This window comes from Cherax quadricarinatus, chromosome 9 (assembly GCF_038502225.1).
Source record: "Cherax quadricarinatus isolate ZL_2023a chromosome 9, ASM3850222v1, whole genome shotgun sequence".
Lineage (NCBI taxonomy): Eukaryota > Metazoa > Arthropoda > Malacostraca > Decapoda > Parastacidae > Cherax > Cherax quadricarinatus.
In genome coordinates, this window is record NC_091300.1 from 30,788,383 (window position 1) to 30,808,068 (window position 19,686).

Below are 19,686 nucleotides of genomic sequence, written 5' to 3' on the forward strand. Positions count from 1 at the left end.
TATGTGTGGCTGCCTGAGCATAATGCTACATACTGGTATGTGTGGCTGCCTGAGCATAATGCTACATACTGGTATGTGTGGCTGCCTGAGCATAATGCTACATACTGGTATGTGTGGCTACCTGAGCATAATGCTACATACTGGTATGTGTGGCTGCCTGAGCATAATGCTACATACTAGTATGTGTGGCTGTTTGAACATAATACTACGTACTGGTATGTGTGGCTGCCTGAGCATAATGCTACATACTGGTATGTGTGACTGCCTGAGCATAATGCTACAAACTGGTATACGTGACTGCCTGACCATAATGCTACATACTGGTATGAGTGGCTGCCTGCGCATAATGCTACATACTGGTATGTGTGGCTGCCTGAGCATAATGCTACATACTGGTATGTGTGACTGCCTGAGCATAATGCTACATACTGGTATGTGTGGCTGCCTGAGCATAATGCTACATACTGGTATGTGTGACTGCCTGTGCATAATGCTATGCACTGGTATGTGTGGCTGCCTGAGCATAATGATACGTACTGGTATGTGTGGCTGCCTGAGCATAATGCTACATACTGGTATGTGTGACTGCCTGAGCATAATGCTACATACTGGTATGTGTGGCTGCCTGAGCATAATGCTACGTACTGGTATGTGTGGCTGCCTGAGCATGCTAATGCTGACGTACTGGTATGATCATAATGCTACGGACTGCCTGAGCATAATGCTACATGTGTGACTGTCTGCATAATGCTACATACTTTGTGTGGCTGCCTGAGCTACATAATGAGCTACATACTGGTATGTGTGGCTGCTGAGCATAATGATCTGGTATGTGTGACTGCTACGCACTGGTATGTGTGACTGCCTGAGCATAATGCTACGCACTGGTATGTGTGACTGTCTGAGCATAATGCTACATACTGGTTTGTGTGGCTGCCTGACCATAATGCTACATACTGGTATGTGTGGCTGCCTGAGCATAATGCAACGCACTGGTATGTGTGACTGCCTGAGCATAATGCTACGTACTGGTATGTGTGGCTGCCTGAGCATAATTCTACGCACTGGTATGTGTGACTGCCTGAGCATAATTCTACGTACTGGTATGTGTGGCTGCCTGAGCATAATTGTGGCATGCAAAGAGTACGTAACCTTTATTCGGCGCATGGACACACCCTCATTTACAGGCTATCTCCCCCAACCAGCGAACCAGGTTGCTAAGAGTTGGTGATGGGGCCCCATCGTTCAACTAGTGACCAGGTTCTAGCCAATAAGAAGGTGGGATTGGCAATCGCAGAGGTTATGTGGATACCGCTCTCCTGTCTGCCCTTGTCATTCCCATTCTAGAGCTGGTTGAGCACGGTCTGCTATCTTGTGGCTTCTATTTCTGCCTTGCTTACCGTGACGTGCACTATACTTATTACTGTACATAGTGTACATATTGCTGTTCTAAATTGGTGAAGGATAATATAAGTCTAAACTTTTTCTGCTGTGTTTCTTTTGCTCCCATTACACCTGGGATAACAGGCCTTTGAAATCCTAGGTTGTAATAATAATGCTACGCATTGGTATGTGTGACTGCCTGAGCATAATGCTACGCACTGGTATGTGTGGCTGCCTGAGCATAATTCTACGTACTGGTATATGTGGCTGCCTGAGCATAATGCTACATACTGGTATGTGTGGCTGCCTGAGCATAATGCTACGCACTGGTGTATGTGGCTGCCTGAACATAATGCTACGCACTGGTATGTGTGGCTGCCTGAGCATAATGCTACGCACTGGTATGTGTGACTGCCTGAGCATAATACTACATACTGGTATGTGTGGCTGCCTGAGCATAATGCTACGTACTGGTATGTGTGACTGCCTGAGCATAATGCTACATACTGGTATGTGTGGCTGCCTGAGCATAATGCTACGTACTGGTATGTGTGGCTGCCTGAGCATAATGCTACATACTGGTATGTGTGGCTGGCTGAGCATAATGCTACGCACTGGTATGTGTGACTGCCTGAGCATAATGCTACGTACTGGTATGTGTGGCTGCCTGAGCATAATGCTACATACTGGTATGTGTGGCTGCCTGAGCATAATGCTACGCACTGGTATGTGTGGCTGCCTGAGCATAATGCTACGCACTAGTATGTGTGGCTGCCTGAGCATAATGCTACATACTGGTATGTGTGGCTGCCTGAGCATAATGCTAAATACTGGTATATGTGGCTGCCTGAGCATAATGCTACATACTGGTATGTGTGGCTGGCTGAGCATAATGCTACGCACTGGTATGTGTGACTGCCTGAGCATAATGCTACATACTGGTATGTGTGACTGCCTGAGCATAATGCTACGCACTGGTATGTGTGGCTGCCTGAGCATAATGCTACGCACTGGTATGTGTGGCTGCCTGAGCATAATGCTACGCACTAGTATGTGTGGCTGCCTGAGCATAATGCTACATACTGGTATGTGTGGCTGCCTGAGCATAATGCTAAATACTGGTATATGTGGCTGCCTGAGCATAATGCTACATACTGGTATGTGTGGCTGGCTGAGCATAATGCTACACACTGGTATGTGTGGCTGCCTGAGCATAATGCTACATACTGGTATGTGTGACTGCCTGAGCATAATGCTACGCACTGGTATGTGTGGCTGCCTGAGCATAATGCTACGCACTGGTATGTGTGGCTGCCTGAGCATAATGCTTCATACTGGTATGTGTGGCTGCCTGAGCATAATGCTACATACTGGTATGTGTGACTGCCTGAGCATAATGCTACGCACTAGTATGTGTGGCTGCCTGAGCATAATGCTACATACTGGTATGTGTGGCTGCCTGAGCATAATGCTACATACTGGTATGTGTGACTGCCTGAGCATAATGCTACGCACTGGTATGTGTGGCTGCCTGAGCATAATGCTACGTAGTGGTATGTGTGGCTGCCTGAGCATAATGCTACATACTGGTATGTGTGGCTGCCTGAGCATAATGCTACATACTGGTATGTGTGGCTGCCTGAGCATAATGCTACGTACTGGTATGTGTGGCTGCCTGAGCATAATGCTACATACTGGTATGTGTGGCTGCCTGAGCATAATGCTACATACTGGTATGTGTGGCTGCCTGAGCATAATGCTACATACTGGTATGTGTGGCTGCCTGAGCATAATGCTACATACTGGTATGTGTGGCTACCTGAGCATAATGCTACATACTGGTATGTGTGGCTTCCTGAGCATAATGCTACATACTAGTATGTGTGGCTGTTTGAACATAATACTACGTACTGGTATGTGTGGCTGCCTGAGCATAATGCTACATACTGGTATGTGTGACTGCCTGAGCATAATGCTACAAACTGGTATATGTGACTGCCTGAGCATAATGCTACATACTGGTATGAGTGGCTGCCTGAGCATAATGCTACATACTGGTATGTGTGGCTGCCTGAGCATAATGCTACATACTGGTATGTGTGACTGCCTGAGCATAATGCTACGTACTGGTATGTGTGGCTGCCTGAGCATAATGCTACATACTGGTATGTGTGACTGCCTGTGCATAATGCTATGCACTGGTATGTGTGGCTGCCTGAGCATAATGATACGTACTGGTATGTGTGGCTGCCTGAGCATAATGCTACATACTGGTATGTGTGACTGCCTGAGCATAATGCTACATACTGGTATGTGTGGCTGCCTGAGCATAATGCTACGTACTGGTATGTGTGGCTGCCTGAGCATAATGCTACGTACTGGTATGTGTGGCTGCCTGAGCATAATGCTACATACTGGTTTGTGTGGCTGCCTGAGCATAATGCTACATACTGGTATGTGTGGCTGCCTGAGCATAATGCTACGCACTGGTATGTGTGACTGCCTGAGCATAATGCTACGCACTGGTATGTGTGACTGTCTGAGCATAATGCTACATACTGGTATGTGTGGCTGCCTGAGCATAATGCTACATACTGATATGTGTGGCTGCCTGAGCATAATACTACATACTGATATGTGTGGCTGTCTGAGCATAATGCTACATACTGGTATGTGTGACTGCCTGAGCATAATGCTACATACTGGTATGTGTGGCTGCCTGAGCATAATGCTACGTACTGGTATGTGTGGCTGCCTGAGCATAATGCTACATACTGGTTTGTGTGGCTGCCTGACCATAATGCTACATACTGGTATGTGTGGCTGCCTGAGCATAATTCTACGCACTGGTATGTGTGACTGCCTGAGCATAATGCTACATACTGGTATGTGTGGCTGCCTGAGCATAATGCTACGCACTGGTATGTGTGACTGCCTGAGCATAATGCTACGTACTGGTATGTGTGGCTGCCTGAGCATAATTCTACGCACTGGTATGTGTGACTGCCTGAGCATAATTCTACGTACTGGTATGTGTGGCTGCCTGAGCATAATGCTACGCATTGGTATGTGTGACTGCCTGAGCATAATGCTACGCACAGGTATGTGTGGCTGCCTGAGCATAATTCTACGTACTGGTATATGTGGCTGCCTGAGCATAATGCTACATACTGGTATGTGTGGCTGCCTGAGCATAATGCTACATACTGGTATGTGTGGCTGCCTGAGCATAATGCTACGCACTGGTATGTGTGGCTGCCTGAACATAATGCTACGCACTGGTATGTGTGGCTGCCTGAGCATAATGCTACGCACTGGTATGTGTGACTGCCTGAGCATAATACTACATAATGGTATGTGTGGCTGCCTGAGCATAATGCTACATACTGGTATGTGTGGCTGCCTGAGCATAATGCTACATACTGGTATGTGTGGCTGCCTGAGCATAATACTACATAATGGTATGTGTGGCTGCCTGAGCATAATGCTACGTACTGGTATGTGTGACTGCCTGAGCATAATGCTACATACTGGTATGTGTGGCTGCCTGAGCATAATGCTACATACTGGTATGTGTGGCTGCCTGAGCATAATGCTACGCACTGGTATGTGTGACTGCCTGAGCATAATGCTACATACTGGTTTGTGTGGCTGCCTGAGCATAATGCTACATACTGGTATGTGTGGCTGCCTGAGCATAATTCTACGCACTGGTATATGTGACTGCCTGAGCATAATGCTACGCACTGGTATGTGTGGCTGCCTGAACATAATGCTACGCACTGGTATGTGTGGCTGCCTGAGCATAATGCTACGTACTGGTATGTGTGGCTGCCTGAGCATAATGCTACGTACTGGTATGTGTGGCTGCCTGAGCATAATGCTACGCACTGGTATGTGTTGCTGCCTGAACATAATGCTACGCACTGGTATGTGTGGGTGCCTTAGCATAATGCTACATAGGTCATTCCAAAAAAAATTTTCCGTGTGATAGGTGGAGATAGCCTCCTCTGATCTGCTTATCACTTTCCTAGGGAGGGGAAGGTGCCAGAGCCAGAGCTTGCTACCACCAGTAGCTCACGTGACTGCCATTCCTACGAGCCCCCCTGGGGTGAGGAAGATGGGAGACCGGAGACCTAGCTTCTACCTACGATCCCCGTGAGGGCGGGAATGAGGCTAGGCCTGGGGACAATTGGTCCCAGAAGATGAGGAGGTACTTGTACCACCTCCCATGGGTGACATAGGTCTCAGACACTCCCACGATAGGGAACCAAGGCCGGGTCACTATCTGGAAAAGACCCGGGCCGAAGAAGGACCGGCAAGAAAATGAAGATCGGCCTCAAAATTTCCACACTGGTGTGTCCTACTTAGAAGGTTGGGTATATTTAATGGAGTGTGTAGATACCATTTTGCCACTTTTAATGTCGAAATGGTTTGATGTTATTTTACGTTATTGCATTATTTTGTGTTGATAACAGTGGGGGGCTCTTGATCCAAGGAACTGTAATTATCGTCCCCTTGCTTGGATCGTATTTGAATGTCTCCCATTCCACAGGAGCTATGTGGCACCTATGTGTTTAGCGCTTTCCTTTGACTAAAATACAGAAGTTATGAACGGCAAAAATATTCAATAGTTGATGACATCGTAGGAAATGAACTAAACGAATCTTGGGTTTAGGCTGTGTAGACATAAATGTTTTTGTATTCTGTGTAATTACTGTAAAATGCATCTTCTGGTCGGCTTCAAACTTTTAGTGATTTGTTTTCCTCAAGGTAAACAATCTCTCGATATGAGGTTGTTCAAGTTATCATGTGCCAGTTTTATTAATCGTGTTGGGTTGTGTGTGAAGAATGTCTCTTCTGATCAGATATTAGTCACAGTTACCTAAGGTAAATGTTTATCATAGGTTAAATCATCTTAATGTTCTCTTACGAGTCAATCACATGTGTGTGTCCTCAGTCACATGTGTGTGTCCTCAGTCACATGTGTGTGTCCTCAGTCACATGTGTGTCCTCAGTCACATGTGTGTCCTCAGTCACATGTGTGTGTCCTCAGTCACATGTGTGTGTCCTCAGTCACATGTGTGTGTCCTCAGTCACATGTGTGTCCTCAGTCACATGTGTGTGTCCTCAGTCACATGTGTGTGTCCTCAGTCACATGTGTGTGTCCTCAGTCACATGTGTGTCCTCAGTCACATGTGTGTGTCCTCAGTCACATGTGTGTGTCCTCAGTCACATGTGTGTGTCCTCAGTCACATGTGTGTGTCCTCAGTCACATGTGTGTGTCCTCAATCACATGTGTGTGTCCTCAGTCACATGTGTGTGTCCTCAGTCACATGTGTGTCCTCTGTCACATGTGTGTGTCCTCAGTCACATGTGTGTGTCCTCAGTCACATGTGTGTGTCCTCAGTCACATGTGTGTGTCCTCAGTCACATGTGTGTGTCCTCAGTCACATGTGTGTGTCCTCAGTCACATGTGTGTGTTCTCAGTAACATGTGTGTCCTCAGTCACATGTGTGTGTCCTCAGTCACATGTGTGTGTCCTCTGTCACATGTGTGTGTCCTCAGTCACATGTGTGTGTCCTCAGTCACATGTGTGTGTCCTCAGTCACATGTGTGTCCTCAGTCACATGTGTGTGTCCTCAGTCACATGTGTGTGTCCTCAGTCACATGTGTGTGTCCTCAGTCACATGTGTGTCCTCAGTCACATGTGTGTGTCCTCAGTCACATGTGTGTGTCCTCAGTCACATGTGTGTGTCCTCAGTCACATGTGTGTGTCCTCAGTCACATGTGTGTGTTCTCAGTCACATGTGTGTGTCCTCAGTAACATGTGTGTGTCCTCAGTCACATGTGTGTGTCCTCAGTAACATGTGGGTGTCCTCAGTCACATTTGTGTGTTCTCAGTCACATGTGTGTGTCCTCAGTAACATGTGTGTGTCCTCAGTCACATCTGTGTGTCCTCAGTAACATGTGTGTGTCCTCAGTCACATCTGTGTGTCCTCAGTCACATGTGTGTCCTCAGTCACGTGTGTGTCCTCAATCACATGTGTGTCCCCAGTCACATGTGTGTGTCCTCGGTCACATGTGTGTCCTCGGTCACAGGTGTGTCCTCAGTCACATGTGTGTGTCCTCAGTAACATGTGTGTGTCCTCAGTCACATCTGTGTGTCCTCAGTAACATGTGTGTGTCCTTAGTCACATCCGTGTGTCCTCAGTCACATCTGTGTCCTCAGTCACGTGTGTGTCCTCAATCACATGTGTGTGTCCTCAGTCATGTGTGCGTCCTCAGTCACATGTGTGTGTCCTCAGTCACATGTGTGTCCTCAGTCACATGTGTGTGTCCTCAATCACTAGTGTGTGTAATCAGTCACACGTGTGTGTCCTCAGTCACATGTGTGTCCTCAGTCACATATGTGTGTCCTCAATCATGTGTGTCTTCAGACACATGTGTGTGGCCTCAGTCACATGTGTGTGTCCTCACATGTGTGTGTCCTCAGTCATATGTGTGTGTCATCAGTCGCATGTGTGTCCTCAATCACATGTGTGTCCTCAATTACATGTGTGTCCTCAATCACATGTGTGTGTCCTCAATCACATGTGTGTGTCCTCAATCACATGTGTGTGTCCTCAGTCACATGTGTGTGTCCTCATTCACATATGTGTGTCCTCAATCACATGTGTGTGTCCTCAGTCACATGTGTGTGTCCTCAATCACATGTGTTTGTCCTCAATCACATGTGAGTGTCCTCGATCACATGTGTGTGTCCTCAGTCACATGTATGTATCCTCAATCACATGTGTGTGTCCTCAATCACATGTGTGTGTCCTCAGTCACATGTGTGTGTCTTCAGTCACAAGTGTGTGTCTTCAATCACATGTGTGTCCTCAGTCACATGTATGTGTCCTCAATCACATGTGTGTCCTCAATCACATGTGTGTGTCATCAGTCACATGTGTGTCCTCAATTACATGTGTCTCCTCAATCACATATGTGTGTCCTCAATCACATGCGTGTCCTCAATCACATGTGTGTGTCCTCAATCACATGTGTGTCCTCAGTCATTTGTGTGTGTCCTCAATCACATGTGTGTCATCAATCACATGTGTGTTCTCTATCACATGTGTGTCCCCTATCACATGTGTGTCCTCAATCACATGTGTCCTCAGTCACATGTATGTATCCTCAATCACATGTGTGTGTCCTCAATCACATGTGTGTGTCCTCAGTCACACGTGTGTGTCTTCAGTCACATGTGTGCGTCTTCAATCACATGTATGTGTCCTCAATCACACGTGTGTGTCCTCAATCACATGTGTGTGTTCTCAGTCACATGTGTGTGTCATCAGTCACATGTGTGTCCTCAATCACATGTGTCTCCTCAATCACATGTGTGTGTTCTCAATCATATTTGTGTGTCCTCAATCACATGTGTGTCCTCAGTCACGTGTGTGTCCTCAATCACATATGTGTCCTCAGTCATTTGTGTGTGTCCTCAATCACATGTGTGTGTCATCAATCACATGTGTGTTCTCCATCATGTGTATGTCATCAATCACATGTGTGTCCTCAATCACATGTGTGTCCTCAGTCACATGTGTGTATCCTCAATCACATGTGTGTGCCATCAATCACATGTGTGTCCTCAAACGCATGTGTGTGTGTGTCCTCAGTCACAAGTGTGTCCTCAATCACATGTGTGTCCTCAGTCACATGTGTGTGTCAGCAATCACATGTGTGCGTCCTCAATCACATGTGTGTCCTCAGTCACATGTGTGTGTCAGCAATCACATGTGTGTGTCAGCAATCACATGTGTGTGTCAGCAATCACATGTGTGTGTCAGCAATCACATGTGTGTGTCAGCAATCACATGTGTGTGTCAGCAATCACATGTGTGTGTCAGCAATCACATGTGTGTGTCAGCAATCACATGTGTGCGTCCTCAATCACATGTGTGTCCTCAGTCACATGTGTGTGTCAGCAATCACATGTGTGTGTCAGCAATCACATGTGTGTGTCAGCAATCACATGTGTGTGTCAGCAATCACATGTGTGTGTCAGCAATCACATGTGTGTGTCAGCAATCACATGTGTGTGTCAGCAATCACATGTGTGTGTCAGCAATCACATGTGTGTGTCAGCAATCACATGTGTGTGTCAGCAATCACATGTGTGTGTCCTCAATAACATATGTATACTCACCTAATTGTACTCTACTAATTGTGGTTGCAGTGGTCGAGACTCAGTCTTCAATCACATGTGTGTGTCCTCAAGCTGACTCTCCAGACTTACATAAAGGCTAGACAATCGGTCTTCCTTAGAAAAAAGTTTCGGTTGCTTTAAGTCTGTGTCGGGCACAGTTTGCTTACCTGGAAGAAATTTAAAAGAAAACCAAAAATAATGATTTTCATGCGATAATTTCTGAGTGTCACATCTGATTACCTTCAACCCGTCCTCCCCCACATGATTACCTTCAACCCGTCCTCCCCCACATGATTACCTTCAACCCGTCCTCCCCCACATGATTACCTTCAACCCCTCCTCCCCCACATGATTACCTTCAACCCGTCCTCCCCCACATGATTACCTTCAACCCGTCCTCCCCCACATGATTACCTTCAACCCGTCCTCCCCCACATGATTACCTTCAACCCGTCCTCCCCCACATGATTACCTTCAACCCGTCCTCCCCCACATGATTACCTTCAACCCCTCCTCCCCCACATGATTACCTTCAACCCATCCTCCCCACATGATTACCTTCAACCCGTCCTCCCCCACATGATTACCTTCAACCCGTCCTCCCCCACATGATTACCTTCAACCCGTCCTCCCCCACATGATTACCTTCAACCCGTCCTCCCCCACATGATTACCTTCAACCCGTCCTCCCCCACATGATTACCTTCAACCCCTCCTCCCCCACATGATTACCTTCAACCCGTCCTCCCCCACATGATTACCTTCAACCCGTCCTCCCCCACATGAGTACCTTCAACCCGTCCTCCCCCACATGTTTAACTTCAACCCGTCCTCCCCCACATGATTACCTTCAACCCCTCCTCCCCCACATGATTACCTTCAACCCCTCCTCCCCAACATGATTACCTTCAACCCGTCCTCCCCCACATGATTACCTTCAACACGTCCTCCCCCACATGATTACCTTCAACCCGTCCTCCCCCACATGATTACCATCAACCCGGCCTCCCCCACATGATTATCTTCAACCCGTCCTCCCCCACATGATTACCTTCAACCCGTCCTCCCCCACATGATTACCTTCAACCCGTCCTCCCCCACATGATTACCTTCAACCCGTCCTCCCCCACATGATTACCTTCAGCCCGTCCTCCCCCACATGATTACCTTCAACCCCTCCTCCCCCACATGATTACCTTCAACCCCTTCTCCCCCACATGATTACCTTCAACCCGTCCTCCCCCACATGATTACCTTCAGCCCGTCCTCCCCCACATGATTACCTTAAACCCGTCCTCCCCACATGATTACCTTCAACCCCTCCTCCCCCACATGATTACCTTCAACCCCTCCTCCCCCACATGATTACCTTCAACCCCTCCTCCCCCACATGATTACCTTCAACCCATCCTCCCCCACATGATTACCTTCAACCCGTCCTCCCCCACATGATTACCTTCAACCCCTTCCCCCACATGATTACCTTCAACCCGTCCTCCCCACATGATTACCTTCAACCCGTCCTCCCCCACATGATTACCTTCAACCCATCCTACCCCCACATGATTACCTTCAACCCGTCCTCCCCCACATGATTACCTTCAACCCGTCCTCCCCCACATGATTACCTTCAACACGTCCTCCCCCACATGATTACCTTCAACCCGTCCTCCCCCACATGATTACCCTCAACCCCTCCTCCCCCACATGATTACCTTCAACCCCTCCTCCCCCACATGATTACCTTCAACCCGTCCTCCCCACATGATTATCTTCAACCCGTCCTCCCCCACATGATTACCTTCAACCCGTCCTCCCCCACATGATTACCTTCAACCCGTCCTCCCCCACATGATTACCTTCAACCCGTCCTCCCCCACATGATTACCTTCAACCCGTCCTCCCCCACATGATTACCTTCAACCCGTCCTCCCCCACATGATTACCTTCAACCCGTCCTCCCCCACATGATTACCTTCAACCCGTCCTCCCCCACATGATTACCTTCAACCCGTCCTCCCCCACATGATTACCTTCAACCCGTCCTCCCCCACATGATTACCTTCAACCCCTCCTCCCCCACATGATTACCTTCAACCCCTCCTCCCCCACATGATTACCTTCAACCCCTCCTCCCCCACATGATTACCTTCAACCCCTCCTCCCCCACATGATTACCTTCAACCCCTCCTCCCCCACATGATTACCTTCAACCCCTCCTCCCCCACATGATTACCTTCAACCCGTCCTCCCCCACATGATTACCTTCAACCCCTCCTCCCCCACATGATTACCTTCAACCCGTCCTCCCCCACATGATTACCTTCAACCCCTCCTTCCCCACATGATTACCTTCAAGCCGTCCTCCCCCACATGATTACCTTCAACCCCTCCTCCCCCACATGATTACCTTCATCCCGTCCTCCCCCACATGATTACCTTCAAACCGTCCTCCCCCACATGATTACCATCAACCCCTCCTCCCCCACATGATTACCTTCAACCCGTCCTCCCCACATGATTACCTTCAACCCGTCCTCCCCCACATGATTACCTTCAACCCGTCCTCCCCCACATGATTACCTTCAACCCGTCCTCCCCCACATGATTACCTTCAACCCGTCCTCCCCCACATGATTACCTTCAACCCGTCCTACCCCACATGATTACCTTCAACCCGTCCTCCCCCACATGATTACCTTCAACCCGTCCTCCCCCACATGATTACCTTCAACCCGTCCTCCCCCACATGATTACCTTCAACCCCTCCGCCCCCAAATGATTACCTTCAACCCCTTCCCCCACATGATTACCTTCAACCCGTCCTCCCCACATGATTACCTTCAACCCGTCCTCCCCCACATGATTACCTTCAACCCGTCCTCCCCCACATGATTACCTTCAACCCGTCCTCCCCCACATGATTACCTTCAACCCATCCTCCCCCACATGATTACCTTCACCCCGTCCTCCCCCACATGATTACCTTCAACCCGTCCGCCCACATGATTACCTTCAACCCGTCCACCCCCACATTATTACCTTCAACCCGTCCTCCCCCACATGATTACCTTCAACCCCTCCTCCCCCCGTCCTCCTCCCCCACATGATTACCTTCAACCCCTCCTCCCCCACATGATTACCTTCAACCCCTCCTCCCCCACATGATTACCTTCAACCCCTCCTCCCCCACATGATTACCTTACCCCTTCCCCCACATGACTACCTTCAACCCGTCCTCCCCCACATGATTACCTTACCCCTCCTTCCCCACATGATTACCTTCAACCCTCCTCCCCCACATGACCTTACCCCTCCTCCCCCACATGATTACCTTCCCCTCCTCCCCCACATGACTACCTTCAACCCCTCCTCCCCCCGTCCCTCCTCCCCCACATGATTACCTTCAACCCCTCCTCCCCCACATGATTACCTTCAACCCGTCCTCCCCCACATGATTACCTTCAACCCCTCCTCCCCCACATGATTACCTTCAACCCGTCCTCCCCCACATGATTACCTTCAACCCCTCCTCCCCCACATGTTTACCTTCAACCCCTCCTCCCCCACATGATGGTAACTTGATAATACAACTTCTGAGCGGCATCAGGCTTAATGTACTTGTGTTTTTGAAGACAATGGTCTGTTTGAAAGGTATGAATTATATTTAGGCTATGTATCTCCTCATGTAGTATTTTTATTGAAAAAGTCCAGTATTTATTTCCATATGATGATTTGTGAATGTCTCTTACGGTTCCCTTCCAACCTGCACTTGTAATATTTAACTGCATTATCAACTTATGCCGCACTCTGCACTATTCCAATCGCGTGTATTGAGGCACAAGGGACTGGGGTTATGGAATACTGGGATACCTTCCTGGGATTCGGCAGCGACTGATATACATCTAGTTTACATTTGTAATTGCCTTATACATCATCATTAAGCTTTGCATTCCTTGTGTAGCTATAATGCGTAGCTATACATGTGTATAATTATGTATTACGTATGTGATGCCGTGTGATCTGCCTCTCGTCCGCCTGAAACCTGAGGACACGATGTTAATGTTAATCAGGATGGTACCTGCAGTGAGTTACAACTGGGTCAGGTGTGTGGTGGTGTAGCCAGTCACACCTGCCACAGGTGTGTGGTGGTGCAGTCAGCCACACCTGTGACAGGTGTGTGGCGGTGCAGGCAGCCACACCTGCCACAGGTGTGTGGTGGTGCAGCCAGTCACACCTGCCACAGTTGTGTGGTGGTGCAGTCAGCCACACCTGCCACAGGTGTGTGGTGGTGCAGTCAGCCACACCTGCCACAGGTGTGTGGTGGTGCAGTCAGTCACACCTGCCACAGGTGTGTGGTGGTGCAGTCAGCCACACCTGCCACAGGTGTGTGGTGGTGCAGTCAGCCACACCTGCCACAGGTGTGTGGTGGTGCAGTCAGCCACACCTGCCACAGGTGTGTGGTGGTGCAGTCAGCCACACCTGCCACAGGTGTGTGGTGGTGCAGTCAGCCACACCTGTGACAGGTGTGTGGCGGTGCAGTCAGCCACACCTGCCACAGGTGTGTGGTGGTGCAGTCAGCCACACCTGCCACAGATGTATGGTGGTGCAGTCAGCCACACCTGCCACAGGTGTGTGGTGGTGCAGTCAGCCACACCTGCCACAGGTGTGTGGTGGTGCAGTCAGCCACACCTGCCACAGGTGTGTGGTGGTGCAGTCAGCCACACCTGCCACATGTTTTTTCTCATTATTGTTGCTGGGAAATTCTAATTAATTTTAAAATATTCAAAATAACTATCTCATTCAAAGCATTGTTAACACCATCATGGGTCATCATTGTTATCACAATCATGTGTGATCATTGTTAACACCATCATGGGCGATCATTGTTAACCCTATCATGGGTGATCATTGTTAACCCCATCATGGGTCATCATTGTTATCACAATCATGTGTGATCATTGTTAACACCATCATGGGCGATCATTGTTAACCCTATCATGAGTGATCATTGTTAACCCCATCATAGGTGATCATTGTTAACAACATCATGGGTGATCATTGTTAACACCATCATGGGTGATCATTGTTAACACCATCATGGGTGATCATGGTTAACACCATCATGGGTGATCATGGTTAACACCATCATGGGTGATCATGGTTAACACCATCATGGGTGATCATGGTTAACACCATCATGGGTGATCATGGTTAACACCATCATGGGTGATCATTGTTAACACCATCATGGGTGACCATTGTTAACACCATCATGGGTGATCATTGTTAACACCATCATGGGTGATCATTGTTAACACCATCATGGGTGATCATTGTTAACACCATCATGGGTGATCATTGTTAACACCATCATGGGTGATTATTGTTAACACCATCATGGGTGATCATTGTTACCAATATCATGGGTGATCATTGTTAACACCATCATTGGTGATCATTGTTAACACCATCATGAGCGATTATTGTTAACACCATCACGGGCTATCATTGTTAACACCATCATAGGTGATCATTGTTAACACCATCATGGTTGACTATTGTTAACACCATCATGGGTGATCATTGTTAACGCCATCATGGGTAATCGTTGTTAACACCATCATGGGTAATCATTGTTAACACCATCATGGGTGATCATTGTTAACACCATCATGTGTTATCATTGTTAACACCATTATGGATGATCATTGTTAACACCATCATGGGTGATCATTGTTAACACACTAATGAGTGATCATTGTTAACACCATCATGGGTGATCATTGTTAACACCATCATGGTTGATCATTGTTATCTCCATCATGGGTGATCATTGTTAACCCCATCATGGGTGATCATTTTTAACACCATCATGGGCGATCATTGTTAACCTCATCATGGGTGATCATTGTTACCACCATCATGGGTGATCATTCGTAACACCATCATGGGTGATCATTGTTAGCGCCATCATGGGTGATCATTGTTAACCCCAATCATGGGTGATCATTTTTAACACCATCATGGTTGATCATTGTTAACATCATCATGGGTGGCCATTGTTAACATCATCATGGGTGATCATTGTTAACACCATCATGGGTGGTCATTGTTAACATCATCATAGGTGATCATTGTTAACACCATTATGGGCTATCATTGTTAACACTATCATAGGTGATCATTGTTAACCCCATCATGGGTGATCATTGTTAACACCATCATGGGTGATCATTGTTAACCCCAATATGGGTGATCATTGTTAACACCATCATGGGTGGTCATTGTTAACAACATCATTGTTGACTATTGTAAACACCATCATGGGCTATTATTGTTAACACCATCATGGGTGATCATTGTTAACACCGTCATGGGTGATCATTGTTAACACCATCATGGGTGATCATTGTTAACACCATAATGGTGATCATTGTTAACACCATCATGGGTGATCATGGTTAACACAATCTTTGGTGATCATTGTTAACATCATCATGGTTGATTATTGTTAACACCATCATGGGTGATCATTGTTAACCCCATCATGGGTGATCATTGTTATCTTCATCATAGGTGATCATTTTTAACACCATCATGGGCGATCATTGTTAACCTCATCATGGGTGATCATTGTTATCACCTTCATGGGTAATCATTCTTAACACCATCATGGGTGATCATTGTTGGCTCCATCATGGGTGAATATTGTTAACCCCAAGCATGGGTGATCATTTTTAACTCCATCATGGTTGATCATTGTTAAAACCATTATGGATGATCATTGCTAACACCATCATGGGTGATCATTGTTAACACACTAATGAGTGATCATTGTTAACACCATCATGAGTGATCATTGTTAACAAAATCATGGTTGATCATTGTTATCTCCATCACGGGTGATCATTGTTAACCCCATCATGGGTGATCATTTTTAACACCATCATGGGCGATCATTGTTAACCTCATCATGGGTGATCATTGTTACCACCATCATGGGTGATCATTCTTAACACCATCATGGGTGATCATTATTAGCACCATCATGGGTGATCATTGTTAACCCCAATCATGGGTGATCATTATTAACACCATCATGGGTGATCATTGTTAACACAATCTTTGGTGATCATTGTTAACATCATCATGGTTGATTATTGTTAACACCATCATGGGTGATCATTGTTAACCCCATCATGGGTGATCATTGTTATCTTCATCATAGGTGATCATTTTTAACACCATCATGGGCGATCATTGTTAACCTCATCATGGGTGATCATTGTTATCACCATCATGGGTAATCATTCTTAACACCATCATGGGTGATCATTGTTGGCACCATCATGGGTGATCATTGTTAACCCCAAGCATGGGTGATCATTTTTAACACCATCATGGTTGATCGTTGTTAACACCATTATGGATGATCATTGTTAACACCATCATGGGTGATCATTGTTAACACCATCATGGGTGATCATTGTTAACACCATCATGAGTGATCATTGTTAACAAAATCATGGTTGATCATTGTTATCTCCATCACGGGTGATCATTGTTAACCCCATCATGGGTGATCATTTTTAACACCATCATGGGCGATCATTGTTAACCTCATCATGGGTGATCATTGTTACCACCATCATGGGTGATCATTCTTAAAACCATCATGGGTGATCATTATTAGCACTATCATGGGTGATAATTGTTTACCCCAATCATGGGTGATCATTCTTAACACCATCATGGGTGATCATTGTTAGCACCATCATGGGTGATCATTGTTAACCCCAATATGAGTGGTCATTGTTAACACCATCATGGGTGGTCATTGTTAACATCATCATGGGTGATCATTGTTAACACCATTATGGGCTATCATTGTTAACACTATCATAGGTGATCATTGTTAACCCCATCATGGGTGATCATTGTTAACCCCATCATGGGTGATCATTGTTAACACCATCATGGGTGATCATTGTTAACCCCAATATGGGTGATCATTGTTAACACCATCATGGGTGGTCATTGTTAACAACATCATTGTTGACTATTGTTAGCACCATCATGGGCTATTATTGTTAACACCATCATGGGTGATCATTGTTAACACCATCATAGGTGATCATTGTTAACACCATCATGGGTGATCATTGTTAATACCATCATGGGTGATCATTGTTAACACCATCATGGGTGATCATTGTTAACACCATAATGGTGATCATTGTTAACACCATCATGGGTGATCATTGTTAACACAATTATTGGTGATCATTGTTAACATCATCATGGTTGATTATTGTTATCACCATCATGGGTGATCATTGTTAACCCCATCATGGGTGATCATTGTTATCTCAACCATATGTGATCATTTTTAACACTATCATGGGCGATCATTGTTAACCTCATCATGGGTGATCATTGTTATCACCATCATGGGTAATCATTCTTAACACCATCATGGGTGATCATTGTTGGCACCATCATGGGTGATCATTGTTAACCCCAAGCATGGGTGTTCATTTTTAACACCATCATGGTTGATCATTGTTAACACCATTTTGGATTATAATTGTTAACACCATCATGGGTGATTATTGTTAACATCATCATTGATGATCATTGTTAACCCCATCATGGATGATCATTGTTAACTGCATCATGGGTGACCATTGTTAACACCATCATGGATGATCATTGTTAACCCCATCATGGGCGATCATTGTTAACACCATCATGGGTGATCATTGTTAACGCCATCATGCGTGATCATTGTTAACCCCATCATGGGCGATCATTGTTAACAACATCATGGGTGATCATTGTTAACACCATCATGGGTGATCATTGTTAACACCATCATGGGTGATCATTGTTACCAACATCATGGGTGATCATTGTTAACACCATCATTGGTGATCATTGTTAACACCATCATGGGCGATCATTGTTAGCACCATGATGGTTGACTATTGTTAACACCATCATGGGTGATCATTGTTATCTCCATCATATGTGATAATTTTTAACACCATCATGGGCGATCATTGTTAACCTCATCATGGGTGATCATTGTTATCACCTTCATGGGTAATCATTCTTAACACCATCATGGGTGATCATTGTTGGCTCCATCATGGGTGATCATTGTTAACCCCAAGCATGGGTGATCATTTTTAACACCATCATGGTTGATCATTGTTAACACCATTTTGAATTATAATTGTTAACACCATCATGGGTGATTATTGTTAACATCATCATTGATGATCATTGTTAACCCCATCATGGATGATCATTGTTAACTGCATCATGGGTGACCATTGTTAACACCATCATGGATGATTATTGTTAACCCCATCATGGGTGGCCATTGTTAACACCATCATGGGTGATCATTGTTAACACCGTCATGGGTGATCATTGTTAACACCATCATGGGTGATCATTGTTAACACCATCATTGGTGACTATTAACACGATCATTGGTGATCATTGTTAACACCATCATGGGTGATCATTGTTGACACTATCATGGGTGATCATTGTTAACACCATCATGGGTGATCATTGTTGACACCATCATAGGTGATCATTGTTGACACCATCATGGGTGATCATTGTTGACACCATCATGGGTGATCATTGTTAACACCATCATGGGTGATCATTGTTACCACCATCATTGGTGACTATTAACACGATCATTGGTGATCATTGTTAACACCATCATGGGTGACCATTGTTGACACCATTATGGGTGATCATTGTTAGCACCATCATGGGTGACCATTGTTGACACCATTATGGGTGATCATTGTTGACACCATCATGGGTGATCATTGTTGACACCATCATGGGTGATCATTGTTAACACCATCATGGGTGACCATTATTAACACCATCATGGGTGATCATTGTTAACAACATCATGGGTGATCATTGCTAACACCATCGTGGGTGATCATTGTTGACACCATCATGGGTGATCATTGTTAAGACCATCTTGGGTGATCATTGTTGACACCATCTAGGGTGATCATTGTTGACACCATCTTGGGTGATCATTGTTGACACCATCATGG